The 27983-nt window shown below is 34.6% G+C and overlaps 1 pseudogene; it reads right to left on the bottom strand.

Moving 5' to 3' along the window:
- On the bottom strand, window positions 1–27983 carry LOC110212351 (cell division cycle 5-like protein pseudogene; annotated as a pseudogene).

The raw sequence follows: 27983 nt of genomic DNA on the forward strand, positions 1-27983 counted from the left end.
CTATTTTGACTTTAAAATCTCTTTCTCCAGCTACAAATCTGCATATCTTTGCTGAAGGTCCTTTTATCTTTCTTGCTGGACATCTTTTAGACACTCCAGGCTCATTGGAATTACTGTATCCTCATGTTTCTTTAGCTCCTCAAAAGTATGAAGTTCCAAGTGAGCTTGCTCGATTTGGTCCCATAAATCAACTCTTTCATTAGTCCCATTGCTCGAGACTGGTAGCTACCAAGCAAAATTTTCATCTTTTCCATTTTTGCAGCTCTCTTAGTTGCTGTGGTCATGTGACCTCTATTTATCTAAAGTCTCTTTTCAAGTTATTCAATCCTGTCCTTTTTTCTAGCCAAATTGACTCTTGTGTATCAGCTCTGCCCAGGTAGATAGAGAACTTGACTGTAACATTCTTTTCACACCTGGTTAAAAGATTCGTTCAACAGCTCGCCATGGCTCATTCCTTGCTTTATTACTTCCATCTCCTGTGTCAGAATGTCTTGAACCTTCTTCAGTTCATCTTTGCATAATTTCTCATAAGAACTGTGTTCCAGGTAAATTATGTGCTCAGTATTATTACTTCCAAATCCTAGAATTTTCCCTTTTTTATTTCCAGCTTGTTCTCCATAAGGATCATGCAGAAGATCATAATGAAACATTGTGATCATCTTTTTTTTTTAATTAGTTCTTCATTTTTCTGTAGGTCTCTTAGTGGTGGTAATACATTTAAGGGTCTTACGATAGTTTCATTTACCTCTGAATGTTTTGGCAGATCCTTCTGAACAGCTTTGTGTGTTCATTTCAATTCCTTTACATATTCTGCTTCTTGGATAGCCTGCTTTTGAGCCTCTACATCAGCAGCATCTTATTCATAAGTTTCATCAATGTCACAGTCTTCCAGGTCCTTCTTAGCATTTTCCAGTAGAAAAATCTCAAAGTCATTCTTAGGACCAAGAAGGCCCATCAACCCTAAATGGAGATGCTCACGAGATTCTCTCTCCATCTGCTTCACATACAAGAGGTCATTGTAATCTGCCAATCACTCTTCAGGATTATGTGTACTTTGTCCCTTAGAGGGGTTCTGGATAGTGCAAGCAACTGGTTTAGGAGTCATCCCACCTCTAGGAGTCAAACCTTCAGCTCCATGAGAAGGAGTCCTGACTGTGTTTGGCGTCTAGATGATCTGTCATTGAGTATACACACCAGAGAAATCACTCTCATGCAATGGTGTAATACACCATTTTCAGTGGGGTGTCCTTGTTAAGAGCCACCAAGTTCTGTGCATCCTGAAGAATTTGATCTTGGTCAGCTGGAGTTTTGGGTGTCCTCAGAGCAATAGTATTGTAGGTGGTATTATATTCAGCCAAAAGAATACTGGAAGCAGAATGCATTATGCCATATTCCCCTGCTCTTTGAAGTGCAATTTTACTTGCTTAGCCAACTTTTACAACTTCCTGAAGTTCTGCATCAGAAATCTGAGGTGCAGGAAGTACTAATTTGCTTCTCTTTTTAGTAAATTCTGATACTCCCCTGGCTTGAAGAATAGCTGATGGTAAATCAGATTCTTTTTTTCTTTTCAAATGTTTGTCTTTCTTCCTATCTCTACTTTCCTTTTCAGATCTTAATTCCCCATTAAGATCTTCTTGTAATTTCTTAAAGACAGCATCAAGTGCCTGATAATTTTCTTCAGATGTGTCATAAAAACCTGGAGCAGGCTTTTTTTTTAAAGTGGAATTTCTGCATTATAATCTACTACTCTTTTCTTTTTCCTTCTGAATTTCTGACAGCTGCTTGAAGTTCTCTTCTTTTTTGGAGGGCAGCACGGTGTCTTGCCTCTTCCAGTTGTTTTTCTTTTGCTTTCCTCTTGGCCTTTCCCTGTGTGTTTGCCAGACTGGCTTCAGCTTCTGAGAGCATTTCAAGTTCATCCTTATCCACATCAGCTGAATCAGGTCTGGCTGGTTTCATTTCTGAATTTGGATCAATCTCTCCAGGTTTAAGTTTTCATGGATCATCTACTGTCTCTTCTTCATTGTCTCTTTGGGCAGCTTTATCCAGAAGGAATTTGTAGTGCTCTAAGCACTGTGCAGCTGTCTGCCAGATGATTGGGGCAATGGTTCTCCACTGGGTTGGCACCAATTTGACCAGGTGCAAAAACTTTTCTTCCTTCTTCCTAGACCATTCTGTTTTTCAGATGCTTGGGTCCAACAATTCATACCATCTGGCCTGGCACCGCTTTGCTGATTTCCTATGCAACAGTGAAGGAATCTGAGACCATTGGTGCTTGCCATATTTCATTACTGCTGCTTTGAGAATTTCATCCTCTATATCTCTCCATATGTACTTACCCCCGTGATCATAATCAGAGGCATCTTAGGGGAAAAGTGAGCAATTCATCAATTAGCCAATGGTGACTGGGCAAACACTGAAATGATGGAGGCCCCCGAACCCAAAACCGACCTTTCTTCCCAGCAACACTTTCAACTTCAGAATGCTCTGCACAGGATGGTTGTTTGCATTTAAAAAAATATTTCCTATTATATTTAAATCTAGTTAAAGTTCAGTGGAGTTTTGCAGCTCTCAGATTTAGAGCATCCTTCCCCATATTGCTGTGGATAGTTTTCCTTTGAAAACCAGCAAATCAAAATAAGTTCAACATAAGTAAATGATTTAGAAGTAAATGGTAATGTCATAAGTAATTACAGGGTCAGGGAAGATTTTACCTGTCAGATTTATGAATTGGAAGTGTTTATGACCAAACTAGAGATACAATCATGGAAAGTAAAATGGATAATTTAATTACATGAAATTAAAAAAAAAAAGTTTTGCAGAAACAAAACCAATGCAGCCAAAATTCGAAGGAAAACAAGAAAACTTGGAAAAAAGGTTTTCAGCAAATTTCTCTAAAAAAACTTTTTCTGTTTTAGTATCTTTTTAAATTCAGTATTTTGTTTTTCCTTAGTTACATGTAGCAAGAATTTTAACATTTGTTTTTAAAACTTTGAGTTCCAAATTCTCTCCCTTCCTCCCTACCCCTCTCATTGAGAAAGCAAGAAATTGGATATAGATTTTACATATGTAGTCATAAAAAACATATCCATAATAGTCATGTTGTGAAAGAAAACATAGATGAGAAAAAAAATCTATAAATATTAAGAAAATTTAAAAAATAGTATGCTTCAATCTGTAGTCAGACACCATCAGTTCTTTCTCTGGGGATGGATAGCATTTTTCATCAAAAGTCCTTCAGAGTTGTCTTAGATGGTTGTATTGCTGAGAATATCTAAGTCATTCATAGGTGATCATCTTACAATATTGCTGCTACTGTGTACACAGAACATTTCACTATGCATTAGCCCATGAAAGTCTTTCAAGGTTTTTCTGAGAACATCCTGCTCATCATTCCTTATAGTACAATGGAATTCTGTCAAAATCACATATCACAACTTTTGGGTTACAGACTTAGAAGTGATATTGCTAGATTAAAGGGCATACATGGTTTTATAGCCATTGGGTATAGTTCTAAATTTCTCTACAGAATGAAGAATCAGTTCTCAACTCCACCAATAGCACATTAAAGTCTCATTTTTCCCACCCTCCAACATTTAGCAATTACCTTTTCTGTCCTATTAGCCAATCTAATAGGTATGAGGTAGTACCTCAGAATTGTATTAATTTTTATTTCTCCAATCAGTACTGAGTTGGAGTACTATTTTTCATATGGCTATAGATACCTTTGATTAATTCATTTGAAAATTGATCACATATTTTTCATTTATCAATTGGGGAATGACTCTTATTTTTATAAATTTGACTCAGTTCTGATTGGGGCAGAGCCAAGATGGCAGAGTAAAAGCAGTGACTTTCTTGAGCCCTCCCTCCAAACCCTTCCAAATACCTATAAAAAATGACTATAAACAAATTCTAAAGCAGCAGAAACCACAAACAGAGTGAAACAAATTTCCACTCCAAGACAATCTGGATGGTGGATCAGAAAGATATATTATGCAAGGCTGGGAGAGAAGCGCAGTTTGGTGTGGGCACACAGGCAAGGCAGGCCTCAGTAAACCTGAAGCAGGCCTTAGAGGACTGAATTGCAGGCAGCTGTGGCAGTTTCCTGACTTCTCAACCCATGAACACCAAAGACAACTTAGAAGATCAGCAGGAAAAGTCTGTGTCTGTTATGGCAAGAGAGAAGCCTATGGTCCCAGTCCTACTCCCCAAGTGTGGCCCTGGGGTGGCAGCTGCTTCTGGAGCTTCCAGACCACAGACTGAGGGCTGTGGCTCATCAGAGGGGGATTGCAAGGATCTCTTTGCTGGTGCAGGATTCTCTTGCCTTGCCTGTGCTTGGATCTGGGTAACAGTTCTAGGAGGCCATCCTGTGGCAAAGGGAGTGCTGGTGTGGTGGAACTTGCAGTGGCTGTGGAGTGAGAATCATCCTCACAGTTCCAAGACAGAAAAGAGTGCTTGTGATCACTCATAGACCAGAGCACAGGCTAGGAAATGAGTGAGCACCTCGCCCTTCATTATAGCACCTTGGAAGAACTGAAAACTTACAGGTCCCTAGAAGTATCTCTGAAAACAGCTGCACAAAACCCCTGAAGCTTGTGACAGTACATTCTCCAGATTGGAAGCAGACCTCTACCTTAACAAAGAGTTTATGACTCAAGTAATTGGCTTTGATCATGAGCAAGCAACACAAAAAGAGTTAGACCATAGAATCTTACTTTGGTGAGAAAGAAGAGCAAAACATACCACCAGAAAAAAGACAACAAAGTCAAGAAAATATGAATTGATCCTAGGCCATGGAAGAGCTCAAAAAGGATTTTGATAAGCAAGTAAGAGAAGTAGAGGAAAAACTGAGAGTGATGCAAGAAAATAATGAAAAACAAGTCAACAGCCTTCTAAAGGAGATCCAAAAAAAAAAATACTGAAGAAAATAACACCTTAAAAAATAGCCTAACCCAAATGGCAAAAGAGGTCCAAAAGACCAATGAGGAAAAGAATGCTCTAAAAAACAAAGTTGGTGAAAAAGAAAAGGAAGTCCAAAAGCTTACTGAAGAAAATACTTCCTTAAAAATTAGAATGGAGCAAATGGAAGCTAGTGGCTTTATGAGAAATCAAGACACTGTAAAACAAATCCAAAAGAACAAAAAAGAATAGAAAACAATGGGAAATATCTCACTGGAAAAACAACTGACCTGGAAAATAGATCCAAGAGAGATAATTTAAAAAAAAATTATTGGACTACCTCAAAGTCATGATTGAAAAAATAGGTCTACACATCATCTTTCAAGAAATTATCAAGGAAAACTGCCCTGATATTTTAGAGCCAGAGGTCAAAATAGAAATGGAAAGAATCCACTTATCACCTCCTGAAAGAGATCCTCAAAGGAAAACTCCTAGGATTATTATAGCCAAATTCCAGAGTTGACAGGTCAAGGAGAAAATGTTGCAAGCAGCCAGAAAGAAACAATTCAAGTATTGTGGAAACACAATCAGGATAACACAAAATTTAGCAGCTTCTACATTAAGGGACTGGAGGGCATGGAATATAATATTCTGAAGAGCAAAGGAGATAGGATTACAACCAAGAATCACCTACCCAGCAAAACTTAGTATAATCATTCAGGGGGAAAAATGGTCATTCAGTAAAATAGGGGACTTTAAAACATTCTTGATGAAAAGACCAGAGCTGAATAGAAAATCTGGCTTTCAAATACAAGACTCAAATGAAACATGAAGAGGTAAACAGGAAAGAGAAATTATAAGAGACTTATAAAGTTTGAACTGTTTACATTCCTGCATAGAAAGATGGCATATGTAACTCATGAGTCTTTTGTCAGTATTAGGGCAGTTGGAGGAAAAAAAAATATATGTATGTATGTATGTATGTATGTATGTATGTATGTATGTATGTATCTATCTATCTATATCTATCCATAGATATAGATAGATAGACAGACAGACAGACAGATAGGTAGATAGATAGATAGATATATAGATAGATAGATAGATAGATAGATAGATAGCACTTGAAGGGTGACGAAGAAGGGGTGAAATCTGGAAAATAAAATCAAGGGGTAAGAGAGGATTATATTGGGAGGAAGATAAAGGGAGAGGTAGAATGGGATAAATTATCGCACATGAAACAGACAAGAAAAGGCTTTTGCAGTGGAAAGGAAATGGGGGAAGGTGAGGGAGAATGAATGAATCTTATTCTTGTAGGATTTGGCTTAAGGAGGGAATGACATACACAGTCAATTGGGTATGGACATCTACCTTACCCTATAGGAAAATAGGGAGGAGGAAGGGGACAAGAGAGCTGGGCAATGATAGAGAGGAGGCCAGATTGGGGGAGGGGATAATAAGAAGCAAACTCTTCTAAGGAGGGATAGGGTGAAAAGAGTGAATGGAATAAATGGGGGACAGGATAGGATGAAGGGAAATATACTTAGTTTTTCACAACATGACTACTACGGAAAAGTTTTGCATGACTACACATATATAACCTGTATTGAGTTGCTTGCCTTGTCAATGAGTGTGGGTGGAGAAGGAGGAAGGAAGAAAAATTTAGAACCCAAAGTTTTAAAAACACATGTAAAAAAATTGTTTTCACATGCAACTGTGAAATAAGAAATATAGGACATGGGGTATGGAAATCTATCCTGCCCTATAGGAAAATAGAAGGGGTAAGGGATAAGAGAAGGTAGGGAGAGATAGCAGGGAGGGCAGATTAAGAGAAGTGATATAAAGAATGCATGCCATCTTGGGGTGCGGGGAGGGATGTAATGGGGAGAAAATTTGGAACTCAAAATCTCGTGGAAGTGAATGCTGAAAACTAAAAATAAATAAATTCAAAATTAAAAAGAAAGACAAGATCAATGTTCAAAGACTGTTAGGTATTTACTTATTCTAAGAATATTAAGTATATATTGAGAATGATACTTGTCATTCATTTCCAACTCATTATTCTACATGGTCTGTCACCTATAAGCCCTTCAGAAAATAGAGCTCAGAAGTCTGACTAAAGACTGTGTTTGTTTAAAAAAAAAAGCAAAATAAAACAAATTTGACTCAGTTTTCCATATGTTTGAGAAATGAGGCCTTCATAAGAGAAACTTACTTAATTTTATTTTTATAGTTCATATTTCTAACCATATTTCACTCTGTCCAATCCCCTCCATTTATTCTGTTCTCTCTCTCATTTCACCCTGTCCCTCCTCAAAGGTGTTTTGCTTCTAACACTTACTCCAATCTTCCCTTCCTTATATTAACTCTTCCTTCTCTTCACCCTTTCTACTCTTACTTTCCTGTGGGGTAAGATAGATTTCTATACCCAAAAGAATAGCTGTGTTATTCCCTCTTAGAGCCAATTCTTTAAAAAAAATGTTTTTTTTTCACTCTCCGAGGGCATTTGTTTATTTAATAATTAGACAGTTTATTTATTTACTTTTATTTTTTAACATTCACTTCCATAAGATTTGAATTTCAATTTTTCTCCTCCTTCCTTTCCTCCCCCTTCTCCAAGATGACGTGCAATCTGAAGTAGGCTCTACTTATACTTTCATATTAAGCATATTTTCACATGATGTAAAGAAGAATTAGAACTAATGGGAGTAACCACGAGAAAGAAGAATCAAAACAAAACAATGAAAGAAAAGGAGAGTAAATAGTATGCTTCCATCTGTGTTCAGATTCAAAGTTTTTTTTACCCCCCCTCTGAGTGTGGATAGCTTTTTCAAGCATGAGCCTTTTAAAGTTTTCTTAGATCCTTGCATTACTGAGAAGAGCTAAGTCTATCACAGTCAGTCATCACACAGTGGGGCTATTACTGTTGACAATGTTTTCCTGGTTCTACTCACTTCACTCAGCATCAATTCATATAAGTCTTTCTAGGTTTTTTCTGAAGTCAGCCTGCTAATCATTTCTTATAGCATAATGGTATTCCATTACGTGTATATACCACAGCTTGTTCAGCCATTCCCCAAATGATGGGCATCCTGTGCTCAGAGCCATGCAACTGAGTTTCTATATATTTTTGTTTTGTTTTCTTCTCAGTACTCAAGCAGCTGAGTTCAGTCATGGTCATTTCTCTTTACCTTAGATCTATGACCCAGAATAGTGTAATGGATGGCCCCTATTACTGCTCTCAGTATTAGTTCAGGGATTTACTGGGACTTCATACTGCTTTTGTACTTCTTGCCCTGGTATTTTCTTTGTTCCCTTTTCCTCCTTGAATACTTGAATGCTTCCTGTCTACTTCTGGCTTATGAGCTGGGCTAAAAGTTTGAATTTCCTCACTGCTCTGCTCCTGTTCCTAGAGCTACAAAGCCAAGATTCTAGAATTCATTTTATTCTCAGTACTCAGCTAGGGTCACACATCTTATCACAGCCACTATACTTTGTACACTTTATCTCTGACATGGTACTAGGTACTGGGTGAAATAGTTGTTAGATGGCACCTGTTCTCCTTCCAGCACTAGTGCAGAGTTCTCCTGGTATTGCTTTCTGCCCCAGTACTTTGTGCCACAGTATTCTATCTTGGTTTTCTTTCTCTCCCTGGGTACTGGGACATTCCTACTCTGCAACTACTGCTGTGGCTATCATATTGTACTGCTGGCTAGTTCCTAAACAGAGACCTGTTTATCTCTCTCCAAAAAATGAACCACTGAATCATTTTCTTGGCTTTCCCAATCAGAATTTGGTTGGGCTCATTTTCTGGGTAGTTGTGGAATAGGTATGTTGAGAGAACTAGGCAAAAATGTGACTCACTTTGCCAAATTGACTCTGCCCTCTAGTAAAATACTTAAAAAGTTCACTATCTCTCTCCTTCCATTCCCTTGTTATGTTTATTTTTTCTTGTTTTATTTTGTGGTATTTTTTTTTTTACTTAATGTAAATTTTTCACCCTCTTCTATCTTCTCTATTACTGACAAAGGAAAAAAAAAGAAAGAAGGGAAACAAATTCTGCCTCCAACAAATTTGCATAGCCAAAAAAAAAAATAAAGTCCCATATTGGACAGGGCCAAAAATGTGTGTCTTATTCTGAATATCAACTGCATCATTTCTCTATTAGTATGTGGGTAGTATTCTTTATCATCAATGCTCTGGAATTATAATTCATCATTATTTTGATAAGATTTCTTGAATTCTTCAAAGATATTTTCCTTTAGAATGTTGTTATCATTTTATAGTTTTCCTAGGTCTACTCACTTAATTCCACATCACTTCACCCAAGCCTTCTCATGTTTTATTTACCTTTTCAATATTTCTTATAGTATGATAATATACCATTTCATTCACATACCACAATTTGCTTAGCCTTTTCTCAATTTATGAGCATTCCTTTATTTTCTACTTTTTAAAAAAAATTTCTACTTCTTGGCCATCATGACAGAGCCTATACAGATGCACAAACCCACACACACACACACACACACACACCACTCACAATACATTAACATATATATATATGCATATAATATGAACATACTATATGTGAATGTATGTATATGTCATTTTCCTCTAAAAACTTTCAAGTGTTTGGATATGTTAGTAGTGATATTTCTGGGTCGAAGGTAAGGATAGGTAAGTACTCTCTGGGCACAGTACAGATCATTGATAGTTTTTTCTTTAATTGTTTTAATTATGTTATATAATAATGCAATACATATATTATAATATATAATTAATTAATCATTAACCAATGATTGTTAATCAGGGGATTATTTCATGGAGCTAGGAAAAAATAATGAAATTGATCTTGAGAAACAAAAGTCTGGGGTAAATAATAAAATGAAAATGAGATTGAAGACAGGCTAGCTATACTAGATCTCAAAATGCCATACAAAATAACTAATCAAAATTATGGGTTACCAGATAAAAAATGAAATAACAGGTATACAACATTAGGAAGCAAATGAAATTAGTATCCTACTATTTTCCCTTCTTTAATGTTCTAGACACTAGGGAGCAGACTCTTAGTTATCATCTTAAAATCCTCAAATTATGATTTTACAATCCGTTTAACTTATTTTTGAAGAATAAAGTTTGTTACTAGGTAGTCCAAAGAGTATAAATCTAATAATCTTTAACAACTAACATTCAGAGGACATAAAGGGCAGTCAATGTGAAAATGACAATCCTCCTTTTCAACAAAATCCGTAGGAGTGATTTTACCTCTATTGACAAGAAAGAATGTTAACTAGCTAAATTGAATTAATTGCAATCCTATTTAGCCTTCAAGCTGCCAATCTTTCAAGTCATTATCAAATACTCAGGGGATCGATTGTACCCAGAAGTGAACACAATGCCTAACAAAACACAGAGTATAAAAGATATTAGATAACAGAGATCAGAGAAAGAGAAAAATCCTTTTGCAAATTTTAGTGTCAAACCTGAATATTAGTGCTACTTGAAGACTCACAACTTAGCTGCATTCAAAGATGATAGATAGATAAAATATTTATTAAGAATTTACTATGAATCATGCACTTTGAATATAAATACAAACAGAAAATGACAGTTCCTACCCTCAAGGAACTTACATGATAATGAGGAAGATTCAGGAATAGAGCCAAGAGCAAAATGAACATGGGTGGCCTGGGCACTTCATGAAAGCTAGAATTCATTAATCACTGGAGAGGAACTCAGAGGATAGGCTTTCCAGAGTCAGAAGGCTGCTGACAAGGAGATTAAATGTTCTGGTAACTCAGGAATGGAGCCAAGAGTGAAGCTCTACCCTGGGACTTCTTTTCATCTATATTACCTCATTTGGTGATAAGATCACTATCGTTTTCCATTGGTTCAATTATCAACTCAATTAAAATTATTCTCAGATCATGTTACACAGATTTTAACTCTCTCCTAATCTTCAATTTCATATTCTTAACTATTAAGCAACTTGTATAAGGTATCCTATAGATATTTCACAAAGGTACCTAGACAAATCACATAGGCTTTTGTACTGGACCTGGAGTCAAAAAGATCTGACTTCAAATCCAACCTCAGACATTTACTAGCAGGATGGATTTGGGACAATATCAACCTATATTTGCCTCAGTGCCATATTTTAGGAAATAATGATTAAAAATAGCACTTGCTTTACCGAGTTGTTGAGGTAGTGAATTAATTCTTATAAAACACTTATAAATCTTATAGCACCATGTAAATGTTAGCTAATATTTTCATCTCAAACTGAATATACCTCAAAAAGAACTCATAACTCCTCCGAAAAGCGCTTCTTCTCAACTTTCTCCTTAAAAAACCCTATTTGTTTATTTTAACATTCATTATTTTTTAATTTTGAGTTTCAAATTCTCTCCTTCACTCCCCCCTCTTCCTACTAAGAAGGCAAACAATACGATGTCTATTATACATGCTAAATCATGAAAATGTATTTCCATATTAGCCATATTGCAAAAAAAAACCCAAAGAAATATATAGCAAGAAAATTACATTTCTACTGATACTCAGATTTCCTTAGTTCTCTCTCTGGAGGTTGATCTCATTTTTTCATCATGAGTCCTTGGGAATTGTCTTAGATCATTGTATCAATCCAAGTAGTTAAGTTTTTCAAAATTGATCATCATTATAATATTGCTGTTACTGTGCATAATTATCTCCTAGCTGTTTTCACTTCACTTTGGATGGGTTCACATAGTCCTTCCCATGTTTTGTTTTGTTTTGTTTTTCTGAAATCACTTACCCCCCATTTTTTATGGCACATTGAATGCCACACTTCGTCATATTCGTATGCCACAACTTGTTCAGATATTTCTTCATTGATAAGCATTTACTTAATTTCCAATTATTTGTCATCAAAAAAAGAGTTGACATAAATACTTTTGTATATCTAGGTCCCTTTCCTTTTTCTTTGGTCTCTTAGGGCAGGGATGGGGAACCTGTGGCCTCGAGGCCATGTGTGGCCCTCTAAGCCCTCAAGTGTAGCCCTTTGACTAAATCCAAAGATCACAGAACAAATCCTCTTAATAGAAGTATTTGTTTTGTGAAACTCCATCTGGACTCAGTCAAAAGGCCTCACTCAAGGACCTGGAAGGCCACAAGTGGCCTTTATGCTACAAACCTAGTAGTGATCTACAGATCTAGTAGTGGTCTTGCTGGATCAAAGTATGCAGTTTTATAGGCCTTTGGGCAAAGATTCAAATTGTTCTCCAGAGTGATTGGATCAGTATACTACTTTGCCAATAGTTCATTAATGTACCTATTTCCCATCATCCTCTCCTTTCTGACTACATATGAAAGAACCCTGATCTTCCCAGTAACCATGGCTCTCAACTTAAGTGCCATCCTTGATGCCTCACTCAAACTTTTTCCGCATATCCAAACTGTTGCCCAGTCTTGTTTAAACCTTCACAGTATACCTCGTATGTCTCCTCTTTTGAAATCTATCATTCTGGTACCCATCAAGCCATCACTTCTGTAAGGTATTCTTCTTCATTCCCCATGTCTCTCTTACTCTAGTCCATCCTGTAGCTTGACCATGTCAATCACCAGCTTAATGAAATCCAGTGGGTTTTTATCACAACCAGAATCAAATATAAAATCTTCAAGCTTTTAAAGCTAGTTGTAATCTAGTCTTTCCCTGCCTTTCCAGTTTTCTTATATTTTATTTTCTTCCCAAACTTTATAATTCAATTTCACTGGCCTCATTATTCTTCTTCAAACAAAACATTCCTTTCCTTGAATTCATGAATTTTAATTGGCTATACCCCATGATTGGGGTTTTCTCCCTCTTTGTGACTTCCTTCAACACTCAGCTAAAACTCTACCTTCTCCAAAGATTTTATTTCCTTTGATGTTAGTACTTTCCCCCTTAGATTTATACCAATTTATTTTTATATATCTTGTATCCCCATAGTTACTTGAACATTACCTCCCTTACAATGTGAAATCCTTGAGTACAGGAACACTTTTTACCTTTCTTTGAAACCCTCACACTTAGCAGAGCATTTGTCACACAATAATCTCTTAATAAATGCTTGTTGAATGACTTATATCATAAATTGTATAATTGAAAGAAGACCAAGATACCATTGAGGGGAGGTGTTTTTTGTATCATGTACCTGTTTGGCAATATGGGAGGTCTGAACCCCATCTCAGAATGATATTTTAGTTTAAAATAAAATGAATAGAATCACAAAGGGGCAAATTATGTTGAAATATAATTATCAGAGTTTTTCTTTTTTTTTTTTTTAGGTTCAGAGAATCCAGGTTAAATGTACCTAATCTGAGAAAAATCTCTATTTTCACAGATAAAATTCTATTCTTTGTTCTCCTGACCAGGGAAGTTCTCTCTAATCCTGGACTTCTCACAATTATAACTACACTGCACTCATGCAGTCACTTCCTTTTACTGACTGGTTCCTCCCAGAACTTCTACTTTAAGTGTAAGGAAGGAGTGAGAATGATTGTAGTGGGCCTCGTATGTGTAGTGAGGCTTCCATGTCTTGTGAGTCCAATTATCATGTGGCTTGAAGGGAGGCAAAATAAACCTCTCTAGAGTTCCTGCCAAGAGAAGGAGCTTGGTGGCCAAAAGCCACCATTTCACTCTACTCAGGGAGAAGAGGTGCTGGGATAGAAACATATCTATCTGTTTCCTTAAATACTATTCCTCTAGTAGATATGATCAGATTACATCAAACATTTTATTACTTTGTCATTTCTCAGGGAAAGGGAAACTCTAAGCTCTATGTTCAAGGCTTGAACCTTTCCTACTTAATACCAGTTCCACAAGAAACACACATAGCAAATACCAAAGAAACAAATTTACCAAATCGTAGAAAAACAACAATCAGAGAAGGTATACATAGAAGAATATATGCTAGACAATACAGAGTGAGGGCATTTTTCCATTGGTAGCAAGTTATCTCAGCTCAACTAAGAGAGTCTTCTTGATTTCACCCAAAGCAAAACTTCTTGGCTTTTTTTTTAAAAAAAACACTTAATAAATACCAGTTGATTTGACAGATGAATTTCTTTGAGTTTCCCAAGATTATTTCTTCTTCTTACATTAAAGAAGTTAAAGACAATACTAACCATGTTCATTTTGCCAGAAAAAGTGACTAAATTCAAAAAGAATAAATTGGTTAACCAAAAGATATCCTCAATGGTGGAACTGGAATTAATAGACGTCTTTCATAACATCTAGGTTTAGGCTTTTAACCAATCTACCTTCGCGTTATTGTTGTTACAAGGAACCCTGACTTTGAGTTTCTGCCCTTAAAATTGAGAGGAATACTCAAAACTAGTAAAAAAAAACACTATTGAATTGAGAAATACTTGAAACTAGTTTAAAATTTAGGTAAGAGTTTTTAAAATGTACTATATTCTACATATATGATGATGTTGTTGATTTAATTAGCAATTTCTTTTCCATTTTAGATAAAAACAAAGCATGTTCATACCTCAATATTTTAATCTATCTGTGACCTTGCCAGATTCCAGTATTCCTCCCAGTGGTGTCAACCTCAAACTATATATGTCTGTTCATCTTGTATGTTTCTTATCTATGTATCTCAATATACTCTTTTGAGGATTTGCACAATCTGCATGAATTTTTCCTGTGGTGTCTTTTAGTATTTTGTGGACACAATTCAAGCACTTGAACTGTACATCATCCCTATGATTTCCTGCCTATACATGCCCTTGATATGACATCTAGGATCAAAGACCTCAATCTATTGTGAAGCAGTGCCATTAGATTTATATAAAGTAAGATCTTTAATGATTTGTGTTTTGTTTCTGTTGATTAAAGTGCTTAGTACAAGCTTGGGAAAAACTGCATTAGCTACAGCAGCAGCAACAGTAACAAAACCTCCATGCAATTTTCTTTGCATCAATAAGTTTCCATAATGACTCTCAGAATGAAAAGAATGAAATGTATAATATGGGAACTAATATGTACACTTAAACATACTGGTGTCATCCATGGATCTGTGGTAGCAAGAGTTATTTAGTCAAAAAAAAATAAACAGTGTAGTATATGGGACAAAACTGTTAACCTGGCAAGTCACATGGATGACACAGGTTGTTGGCCAGATCTAAGTGCCTGAGGAGGCATATGTCATCCTGAAAGACCGGATCTCATTCCTGAAACACCAATGACTATCAAAGGAGAGATTTATATCAAGGGTATTACTGAACAAGAAGAGGGGAAAAAAGGTATGTTTTCCTGATCATGTGCATATAAATTTATATTTTATATATATATATATATATATATATATATATATATATATATATATATATATACACACACACACACACACACACACATATATGCATATATGCATATAAACATAAATTAATATAACATTTTGAAAAATAAATATTTTAAGGATTGTGGATTTTGAAAGACATTAGACTTTTGATTTCCCATTGGTATTCTATTCCAAGCCACATCTTTGGAACACTGTTGCATTGGAAGCAAACTAGTCAGACCTTTGAGGATAGACTAGGTTCACCAAGGAAAGGAGGCTTCAAGACTTTACAAGAAGCCCAGCCACAAATTACACCATGGAATATGAACATTTCTTGAGTACCTCTACAAAGAGGAGAAAAATACTTCTGGACACCAAGAGCTACGAAGTTCACTTTTCTCTCAGGTGCTCTCTAAGATGTAGCCTCTTCCCAGATTCATATGTAGTGTTGAAATGTGCATCACACTTGGAGGAGAATATTTTATACCAGCAGTTCTTACTTTACCACTTTACTAAATACTGGAAGCAGAGTAATGGGATCCCATAAATGATTCTTAGAAACAAACTCCAAAATCCTCAAGGATGCCTCTAGAATCTTGAAAAGAGATGTAACAGCTGCCCTCTGGAGATATGAGTTGTCATTATGTTCTATTCCTTGAACTTTGTAGCAAAGGAAAGCATTTATTAGAGGATCTTTCAATTAATACTTTAAAACAAGGCATAAAATTTAAAAAAAAACATGTTCTTCAAAGGTGTTTACCACTGCTGTGCTAAGTGTCCTATGAAAATCTAAAAACAAGAAGGATTTCATATAGATTATGAAGTCTCTTAAATGTTCCTAATTATGGGGTTACTGCAAAAAGACATGTAAAAATGAATTTAAACATTGTTTTAATATGTAGATAGGGAAAACAAAAGACTAAATAAAAGATTTTATCAGGAAAAAATAGAATTGGGGTATCTTGACACTCTATATGTTCAAGGTATGGTCATTTATCAATAAATGCCAAGGCCATAATTACAATTCTTTAAATAGGGAGCTCTTTCCAATAGGTCCACATAAATATTTAACAGGTTATATGACAACCTAGCCTACAGGATATTTTAATATACTACAAAAAAGTACAGGCATCAAAGAAATCAGCATTGCTTTCAATATGTCAAAACCATTTATATACTATGCCAATCCAAGATGAGTTATGTAGTTCAAGGAGTAAAGGAAATATAGTTCCATTTTATTTTATTATTTTGTTTTTCTGAGAGGAATAGAGATGAGGCAGGAAAAAACTCTTCCTTAAAACAATCTGTACAGATTCAAGAACTTCTGGGAGCCAAGATGAAGGAGTAAGCAGTAAGTCACTGTCACTCTCCCTTATTGGCCTTGAAAAACTCCCAAAAATATAGCCCCAGGAAAAATCCTGGAACATTGGAGCCCTCAGAAAGACAGGGTGCTTGGGGGCAGCTAGATGGTGCAGTGGATAGAAAGAAAGAAAGAAAGACAGGGTGCAGCAGTCTTTTAACCCGAGAGGCTCAGGAGATCAAGGAAAAATGTTCCACCCACTCTGGTAGAAGGGGAGCAGTACAAAGTGGAAGGGAAGCAGTGCAGAATAGGAGGCATCCCAGCAAGCCCCAGCTCAGCAAACCAGTGGAAAATCCTGAGGCCCAGGGTGGTAGAGCAAGCAAGCACCAATACTAGAAGTCTTCCAAGAGCTGAAACTCCCTGTGCTTCAGGGCAGCCATAGGTAAGCATGCATCATCAATGCAAGACCCCCCCCCCCAGAGCTTCTGTGTATCCCCAGGAAAATACAGAAAAACCACTTGCCTCAGCAGCCACCAGTCACCACCACCAGTTCCAGCTCAGCCCTAGGTAAGCTAACAGACCCCTACAGCCTCCAGCTGCCAACATCTGAGGCCCAAGCACACAAAGCCAGTGACCAGGCCCATGGCTCTCAGCACAAGAATTTTGGGACAGTTCCCCTTATGCCCCAGAAGAATAGATCAACTTTAAAAGCCAAGAAAAAGGCAAACACTATGAGGAAAAAGCAACAACAACAACAAACAAAAATAAACAAACAAAAAACCCAACCACTGACCATAGAGAATTGTGATGGTGACAAGGAAGATCAAAGCATAAATTAAGAAGAGGGGAACATTGTCAATATACCCACATCTGAAACCTCAAAGGGGAACATAAACTGGTCCCAAGCTAAAATGCCTTTATAGAAGAGCTCAAGAAGGATTTTAAAAGTTAAGTAAGAGAAATAGAAGAAAATTAAGAAAACAAATGAGAGGTATGCAAAAGAGAGTCAACAGCTTAGGAAAAGAAGGACAAAAATTGAATGTAGGAAACAATTCCTTAAAAAATACAATTGGCCAAATGGAAAGAAAAAAAACACACTGAAGAAAACAACTCCTTAAAAAGTAGATTTGGTCAGATGAAAAAGGAGGTACAGGAATTAACAGAAGAAGACAATTCACTAAAAAATAAAATTGAGCAAATGGAAGCTGACTTTATGAGACATCAAGAATCAGTCAAACAAAATCAACAGAATGGAAAAAAAAGAAATGCTCATTGGAAAAACAATTGACCTAGAAAATAGATCCAGGAAAGATAATTTAAGAAATATAGGTCTATCTGAAAGTCATGATCAAAAAAAGAGCCTGGAAAGCATCTTTCAAGAAATCATCAAGGGAAGAGAAGGGGAAAAGAGAAAAGGGAGGATGATGGCAGGCAGATTAATAGAAAGGGTATTCAGAATGCATGCTGTCTTGGTGGGGAGGGATGACATGGGGAGAAAATTTGGAACTCAAAATCTTGTGGAAGTGAGTGTTGAAAACTATAAATAAATAAATTAAAAATTGTGTTTTTAAAGCTACATTCATTGATTGCTTTTAGTTCTTGGACAATTAAATGAGAAAACATGGGTGACATTTAGAAAGACTGGCTTTCAAGTTATTTTAACGCAGTTGTTGAATAATGTTTCAAGAACAACAATATCACATTTAAAGGATTGACAACTTCAAATAATGTACCAGGATAACCAACAACACTTGGCTTGTCTTGTGAATGTGTGAGCAAGCAATTTTGCCAAGATATAAATGATGCTATTCGGCATCTACCAGAATATTTGTGAAATTTAAAGAAAGAGAATAATGTTTATTCTTTGCTGCTAAAATATCCCAAAGACAAGAACAATGTTTTCATCATATCATCAATGCAAGCCTATCTTTAGGCACTACATTCGATCATTTTAAAATTTCTTTAAATTCTGCTTTCTATAACTACTCTATTACTTTGTAATAAACTTGAATCAGAAATGCATATTTCTTATACTTTGCTATTATGCTACATTAATTAGTAGATAAAATGAAAGCTTATTTAAAAAAAAAAAAGAAATCATCAAGGAAAACTTTCCTGAGGTCCCAGAATAAGAGGGTAAAATAGTAGTCGAATGAATCCACCAATCACCTCCTGAAAGAGATGCCAAATTGAAAACATCAAATAATATTGTAGTTGATTCCATAATTATCAGGTCAAGGAGAAAATACTGCAAGCAGCCAGAAAGAAACAATTTAAATATCATGGAATGACAGTCAGAATTACACAGGTTCCTGCAGCTTCTACACTAAAATATCAGAGGCCTTAGACTAAAAATTAAATGGAAACCAAATAGTCTAATCCTAGAGAAAACTGGGTAAAACAACAAATCATAGAAACAATTAACAATTTCATCCAAGAGAATCATAATAATGAGACAACGTACCAAATCTTATGGAATGCAGTGAAAGTAGTTCATAAGGGAAAATGTATATATCCCAATGTTTACATGAATAAAATAGAAAAAGAGATTGATGAATTGGGCATGAAACTAAAAAAAAAAAAACTAGAAAAAGGAAAAAAAATTAAAATCCCCAATGAAATATCAAATCAGAAATTCTGAAAACCAAAGGAAAGATTAATAAAATTGAAAATAAGAAAACTATTGAACTAATAAAGAAAATTAAGAGCTGGGTTTATGAAAAAGTACAATAAAATAGATAAACCTTTGGTTAATTTGATTTTAAAAAATGAAAGAAAACCAATTTACCAGTATCAAAAAGGAAAAGGGTGAATTCACCACTAATGAAGAGAAAATTAAGACAGTAATTAGCAACTATTTTGCCTAACTACCTGACAATAAATGACAATCTTAGTGAAATGGATGAATATTTACAAAAATACAAATTTCCCATGTTAGCAAAAGATGAAATAAATCACTTAACTTCATTTTAGAAAAAGAAATTGAATAAGCCGTTGATGAACTCCCTAAGAAAAAATCTGCAGGGTCAGATGGACTTACACATGAATTCTAACAAACATTTAAAGAACTATTAATTACAACACTATATAAACTATTTGGGAAAATAGGCAAAGAAGGAGTCCTATCATAATCATTTTATGTTACAAATATGTTGCTAATGCCTAAAATGGGAAGAGTGAAAACAGAGAAAGAAAAATGTAAACCAATTTCCCTATACAATACAGATGCTGAATATAAAATATTAGTCAAGAGACTACTTCAGCTCATACAAGAATAATATAATATGACCACTTAGGATTTATACCAGGAATGCACGGCTGGTCCAAATGAGGCAGCATAATTGACCATATTAACAGCAAAACTAAAAGAAATCACATGATCTTCTCAATAGATGCAGAAAAAGCTTTTGACAAAATACAACATTCATTCCTACTAAAGATATTAGAGAATGTAGAAATAAATGTTGTTGTCTTCCTTAAAATTTTAAGTTGCATCTATTTAAAACCATCAGTAAACATTATATGCAATGGGGATAAATTAGAAGCATTTCCAATAAGATCAGAGGTGAAACAAAGATGCCCATTATCATCACTGTTATTATATATTGTAGTAGGAATGTTAGCTGTAGCAGTCAGAAGAAAAAGAAATTGAAGGAATTAGAATAGGCAAAGAAGAAACAAAGCTATCACTCTTTGCAGATGATATGATGCTATATTTAGAAAATCCTAGGGAATCGAATAAAAATAACCTGAAATAATAAAATATATAACTTTAGCAAAGTTGCAGGATATAAAATAAACTCACATAAATCATGGGCATTTCTAAGTATTACCAGCAAAGCCCAACAGCAAGAGATAGAAAGAGAAATTCCACTAAATGCTACTATAAACATTTTAAAATATTTGGAAGTTTATCTGCCAAGACAAACCCAGGAAGTATATAAATACATTTATAAAACACTTTTCATACAAATAAAGTCAGATCTAAAAAAAATGGAAAAAAAAATCAGTTACAAGCAGAACTAGCTAATATAGTAAAAATGACAATTCTACCTCAATTACTGTACTTATTCGGTGCCATACAATTTAAACTACCAAATCTTATTTTATAGAGCTAGAAAAAATAATTTAAAAAAAATCATCTGGAACAGGAAAACATCCAGATTACAAGAAATGAATGAAAAGAAATGCAAGGGAAGATGGTCTGGCCATATCAGATCTTAAATTGTATCATAAAGCAGCAGTCATCAAAATTACTTTGTGCTGGCTAAGAAATACAGTGGTGGATCAGCGGAATAGGTTAGGTACACAAGACACAGTAGTCAATGACTATAGTAATCAATTGTGTGATAAATTCGAAGACTCCAGCTTCTGGCATAAGAGCTCACTATTTAACAAAAACTGCTGGGAAAACTGGAAGATAGCATGGCAGAGCCTAGGCGTAGGCCAATATCTTACACCATATACAAAGATAAGGTCAAAATGGGTATATGATTTAAATATAAAAGATCATGCCATAAGCAAATTTGGAGAACAAGTAGTAGTTTATCTACCAGATCTATGAAGAAAGGAAGAATTTATTACCAAACAAGAGATAGAGAACATTATGAAATGCAAAAAGGATTATTTTGGTTACATTAAATTAAAATAAATGGGATTTAGGGGAATAGGATGGAGGGGAATAAAATTAGCAATAATAACTGAAAAAAACTATTTTAACCAAGTTTCTCTGATAAAGGACTCATTTCTCAAACATGTAGAGAACTGAGTCAAATTTATAAAAATAAGAGCCATTCCAGAATTGATAAATGGTCAAAAGATATTATCAGTTTTCAGATGAAGTAGCCAAAGCTATCTATAGGCACATGAAAAACATATTCTAACTCACTATTGGTTGCAAAAAGCAAAATTAAAACAATTCTGGGGTACTACCTCATGCCTATTAGATTAGCTAATAGTACAGAAAAGGTAAATGACAAATGTTGGGGAGGATGTGGGAAAAATGCAAGTTTAATGCATTGTTGATGGAGTTGTGAACTGATTTAACCATTTTGTAGAGCAATTTGGAACTATCTCCAAAGAGCTGAAGAACTATGCATGCCTTTTGATATTGTAATACCACTACTAGATCTGTATTCTAAAAGATAAAACAAAAATAAAAACTGAAAGGACTTACGTATGCAAGGATATTTATATCAGTTCTTTTCTAATTGAAAGTTATAGTATGTGATTATGAGGGAATACCATTGTACTACAAGAAATGATGAGCAGGATGCTCTCAGAAAAACCTGGAAGGACTTGCGTGGGCTAATGTAAAGTGAAAAGTACTGTGTAGAAAGTAAGAGCAATATTGTAAGATGATCATCTGTGAATGACTTAGCTATTCTCAGCAATACAATGATCCAAGGCAACTCTGAAGGACTTATGATGAGAACTGCTATCCATATCCAGAGACAGAACTGATGGTGTCTGGATACAGATTCACTTACTTTTTTACTTTCTTTATTTTTCTTGATTTTTTTTTACTTGTCTGTTTCTTTCGTGGCATGACTATTATGGAAATGTTTTACATGACTACACATGTATAACCTATATTGAATTGCTTACCTTTGCAATGAGGGGACATGTGGAGGGAGGAAGGGAGAGAATTTGAAACTCAAAGTTTCAAAAACAAATGTTAAAAATTGTTTTTACATATAACTGGGTAAAATATAAAACTAAATAAAGAAGAAAGAAGAAATATTAAAATGAGGGAGGAAATAGAAAATTGCAAACAAAAAAACCACAAAAATGATAAAAAATCATGTTGTTTAAAAAGTCTAAAACAAACAAACAAGGAAACAAAAAGCATTCTGTCCACTCATCATTTAAGGATAGTTGACTTTTCATAGGTGATATAACTGAGGTAAATCACAAAGTGATTTATTCAATACTGTGCACTAGTCACTGATTATCTTATAGCAATGAGCTCAATGACCTTGTCTAGCACTATAAGATGTTACCACTAACTTTCATAAATGCAAAAACCGTTGAAATGACTGGGTATGAGAACAGTCCATTTTGTTTTCTGGTTAGACACGCTAAGGAAATGAGGGTAACAAGTGGGCATAAATAATTCATTAAATTCAAACTCTTTTTTGCAAATATGAACAATCTTCCATTACCTTCAGGTATTTTTTTTTAACTTTAGGGATAGTGAAGCATGTCTGAAAATGACTCAAATATACTTTAAATCTAGAAATTGAGCAAAGCATTGTTCCTACATGAGCTTTATCTTACAAGAAACACTCATGTTGTGAGACAGTCCATTTGAGGATTAATTGACTGTGTAGAAACCATGTGTTTGGGTTCCCCTGACTGATTAACGTTAGTAGTTCTAAACATTTACTTCAGTGCATTATAGTAGGTGTTCTGGGACATAGATGATAGTACCTTTGGTGTCCACTGTCAGAAAACAAAGAATGCAATTGTAAATTTGCTTTGCTTCATGGGACACCTTCTTGTGAACAAAGATTTCTTAATCTGGCTAGAAGCAGATGTCAAAATGAGCCATCTGCTTCTATGAATCACTTCTTAAAAAGTTTAAAATATGTTGGCAGGAAAATTGAACACACCTTTGTCAACAGAAGAAAATGAAGTGGTATCAACATTCTTGGACAAATGTTAATAAGAGAGTATTCAGCCCACCATTTTAATATCTCTACACAAGTATTGATTAAAAATATGTGGCAGTAATAGTCATATATATTTGCTGTGAAATCGCAAAAATTTTACTTAGAAATTGTAAGAAATTATAAATGGATCTATGTTGAAAACACAAAAACTTTTGTTATCAGCATAAATAACTATTGAATTCAAAATACTCATTCTAGTGATTGCTAGTCATTTTTCATCTTTGAAAAGTTAGCATCATATTGAGGAGACAAGGATTTTCAATAGGTGACTTATGGAGGGCATTTAAAGTCACCCCTTATTCTGGTTACCAAATTGTAGTGTTAGCCTCATCATTAACTATTTCCTGTCAAGCTCTCAAAATTATCATGATATTAGACAACTAATATAGTCATAAATGCATTTTCCTTTCTCTGTGTCTTTGCTTGTGCTAGCTCCTCTTCTATGCATATACCTCTTCATCCATCACCAACTATCAAAATTCTGTGTATCCTTTAAGGCACGTCTCAAATTCTACCTCCCTCAAGAATACTTCCATGATATTACTGGTCAAAAGTAATTTTGACCCTCCTAAATCTCACACAGAACATTGATTGTATCTCTCTAACATTATTTAAAGCCCTTCTTTGCCTGGAACTTATTTCCCTACACCTCCTTATATCACTGAGTCATTTGAAATTGACAATAATTCTTCATTCTATTCCTACCAAAATGCCAATGGAAGAAGTGGGGCACAGAACTACTCCAGTTTCTTCATTTCTTCATTCATGGAAGCCTTGGTCCTTCTGGAAGATATTTTACCCATGGCTACACTCTGCTGTTAGAATTTGAATAACACGAAATGTAACAATCAATAAATGAATTAAAATATCCAGCCCAGAGTGGCACATATATTACACACTGGTAGCTGAGTCCTGATGACCCACCAAGCCCATCTCTAAGCTATATCATTTCTGTTTAGATTTCATTTAATTATATGCTATCTTACATGTTTTCTTTGCTTTTTGGTGGGAAAACTAACTCATCTCTCTTAACTTGGTTGCTATAGAAACTTCCTCCTTAAATCACTGAATCTCTATGTTCTTTTGGTATCAGCAATGTGCCATCCCCCCACTTCCCATTTCATTTCACAAAATTAAGAAAGGTCAAGAGAGTAAGTGTTTAGTCGGAAGATATTTTTCAAAGGATTAAAATAAAACTATCATATAAATTTATAGTAAAATGAACATTAAACTTCTTCAATTGTTTGTTTCAAGCCTGAGTTTAAATACCACCTCTGACATTGGAAAGAACTTAACCTCATCAAACAGTTTGTTCATTGGTAATATGCAGATAATAATACCTAAATTTTCTGTTTTATAAGGTTATTATAAGAACCAAAATGGATAATACATGTAAAACACTTTGTAAATCTTAGTACACTATATAAATGTCTATTATTACTGTTTATATATGTAATGTTATAAGTACTCTCCATTTGGTTTATATTTCTGAAAACGTGATATAGCATGTCTATGTAGTGAGGTATAGTAGACTCATAGACAGCATTTGGAATTCAAAATTATATGTTCGAATCTAGGTTATGATACTTATTGCATCTATAATTGTAAGTAAGGACTTATATGTCTTTAAACATGTTTCCTCATCTCCCATAAATCCATCTTCCAGGAAAACCAGGCCTTCCCAGTGTTTAGTATGTTCTATCCACAAATTATCTTCTATTTACTTATCTATTAGCATGTTATATCCCTCAGCATAATGAAAGCTCCTTGAAGGCAGTTATTCTTTTATTTTTCCTCTTATATTCCCATAGCTTAGTATAATGTCTGGAATGTAGAAGGTGTTTAATAAATGTTTGTTGAATTGTTTAAATTGAAATGTATATTTAGTAAAACTGGGATTAGAATTCCTGTCTTCTGAAATCTAATCCAATTCAATTTGGCAGTGTGGATTGATTAGACTCTAATCATAAAATGAATGTAGAACTAATTAATTATCCTGGTGATATTAACACTGACGATCATAAGAACAAAATGTGACTTGTCAAAATTTAGACTTCAGAGAAAATGTTTAAGGAGCATTATTCAACCTGAGTAATGTCCACATTTGAAAGGGTAAGCTATCAATAACTAGAAGTTTGATAGAAATTACATGCGCACTCCTCTTTAAATGATGGATACTAAAGAGATATGAGTATAGCAGTTGCCCAGATACAAACCCTCTATCATTTGACAGAACTCCAGATCGGGTGAATTCCAATACTATTTGTTCCAGATCAAAGACTTTAAGGCCAGAAGCAAACATTTTAAAAAATTCATCTGATTAATATCCCTCACTAAACTATTTGCCACTTGCACAGGCACCACATGTTGTTCTCTCAGGCATAACTATTCTGTGTTAATCTAGAAAAGAAATTAAGCATGTTCAATAAGGGCCAATAGGTCCTACCTGGGCTGGAGCTCAGCAATTTTCATTGTTGGAAATTCAATATCGCATTGTATATGAAGAATCTTATGCAGAAATTCTGTTGCAGGAAATCCCACAATAGAAGAGAAGGACTGGGGAAAAGGGAAGAATATGTATTGGGTCCGAGTGAGGTTATTAAATGTTCATATCCTCCCAAAAAATTCTGTTACATTTTTACTGTTACTTCATTATTACACAACTCTTATTCAGTTGTTGCAATGGCAAATGCAATCAGAATACTTGACTGATTATGTTGGCATTAACTGCTATTAGTTGTTTTATTTTAATCTATTTTCTTAAGTTAATGAATATCTATGTTTTTGTTATCATAACTTCATAAATGTGCTCCTCAACTTCACACAGACTTTTCCATCCCTTTGGACAAAAGTAAAAAAAAAAGATCGATAGCATTTTTTTTTCTGAAGACAGTTTTGAAATGATGAAAACAAAATGTTGCTTTAATTAACAATAATATATGTGTGTATATATATATATATGCATACATATATATGCATATATATACACACATATATACATATATATATTTGTATATATATTTCTTTACCTGTTTGTTCCAAACTAATTTCAAGTGATCACTTCCAACAGTGATTGTGTAATTACAGGAAAAAACTTAACCTTGTTGATTCCAAAATATTAAAGGATTAAATGTTCATATCCTCTACCCAGAGAATCCCCTTCTGAGAGTCCACAAAAACCGCAACTGTTTTTTTTGTTGTTGTTGGAGAAAAGAGTTAGAAATAAAGTGGGTACCCATGAATTACAGAATAGCAGAACAAACTAGGATACTTGAATGTTGTGGAATACTGTTACACTGTAAGAAATAATTTGAGTAATTCGGAGAAACATGGAAAGACTTTTAAACAATGATGTGGAGTAAAGTAAGGAGATTAAACTAACAAAACACCAGTAGAAAAGGGAATAATGAGAAATTGTAATCCAACTTGACCAGAAGAAGATGAAATATATTTGTCAATTCTGAACCATGCCTTTTTTTTCTGTTTGTCTGGTAGAAGGTCTTGTAGTTCATTGACCAAAGTTTGCAATAAGATTTTTCCCTAAAAAGCAACAAAACAAACCAAACATTAAACAACAACAGCAACAACGATATGCTTCTGAATAAAATTTGTAAGGGTACAATATTTTTGGTGTAACTCTTTATTCAAGGAGTTTTACTAATTTTTATTTCTTTGTCTCATCAGTGCTTGAGGTGAAGGTAATACAGCTTCCCTGCCCTTTGAAAGTTTGCAGATAGATAAAACCTGATTTGTGAACTATATATAAATAAAAAGGCTGTTTGAAAAAGAATCATAAACTGAATAAGTAACTGACTAAACAAGCTTGATGCATAAAAAAATTAACTTTTATATGGTTTCTTTCCTGCTATGCCAGTGTCAGGTTAATTTAGACAGACATGGAAAAATCTTTTTTATTTACTCTGTGGTGGAAATACTTAGATTTGTTGAATGAATACATGAATAAATATTGGTATAATTTATGAATGTATTCATCCAACAGATAATTCTTAAACACCTTGCATGAGCAACATGCAATGCCAGGATACTGGAGATCCAAAGGTTAAAAAATAGATATACCTTTCCATGAAGGATCTAGTACTCCATCTCCTGGAAGACTGTAAATACTTATAATAAATACTACTACTATGCATACTTATACTGCAATGTAGAATATAATATGGTAAAGGATAAAGCCAGAAAAACTGCTCTAGAAAAAATCATAAAAAGAAGAGATCACTTAAAAGAGCTGTTTCTCTTTAGACATGGAATTTCTTCTCCCTGATGCAAAGTTTGCTCAGGGAATTTGAGAATCATATCCCTGAAGCAAAAGAGATAGGAGAACTTGACACTTTGTGATGGGAAATTAACGTTCTTCTTCAAAAAAAAGTCAAAATTTTAAAAAGATTTATTTGTGTGTTTATCTGTATTTAAAGAAGCAAATTTATTGATTTGTTTTCTTTTCCAAAATTTTGTTGATATTTTTATATTAGCTATATTTCCAAATATATTCATTCTCTCCATCTACTATAATGTAGCACTTCTTTTTTTTACTTTAAAAATATTTACTGTAACAAATGTTTTCATTTCACTTTTATTTGCATTCTAATATCATATTTACTCCCTTGCCATAAACTTTTGTTTCTTCAGTTTCTTCTGGAATATGTTTTTCTTTTGAGCAACGTCCTCTTCTCGTTTAGGAGCAATTTGTTCCTTTTCAGTACGTATCATCTCAATATGGCAAGGAGAACTCACGTATGGGTTGATTCGACCATAAGCCCTGGAAGTACGCCATTGCAT

Source organism: Phascolarctos cinereus, unplaced genomic scaffold, assembly GCF_003287225.1.
Source record: "Phascolarctos cinereus isolate Bilbo 61053 unplaced genomic scaffold, phaCin_HiC Scaffold_2;HRSCAF=192, whole genome shotgun sequence".
In the NCBI taxonomy this organism is placed as follows: Eukaryota; Metazoa; Chordata; class Mammalia; order Diprotodontia; family Phascolarctidae; genus Phascolarctos; species Phascolarctos cinereus.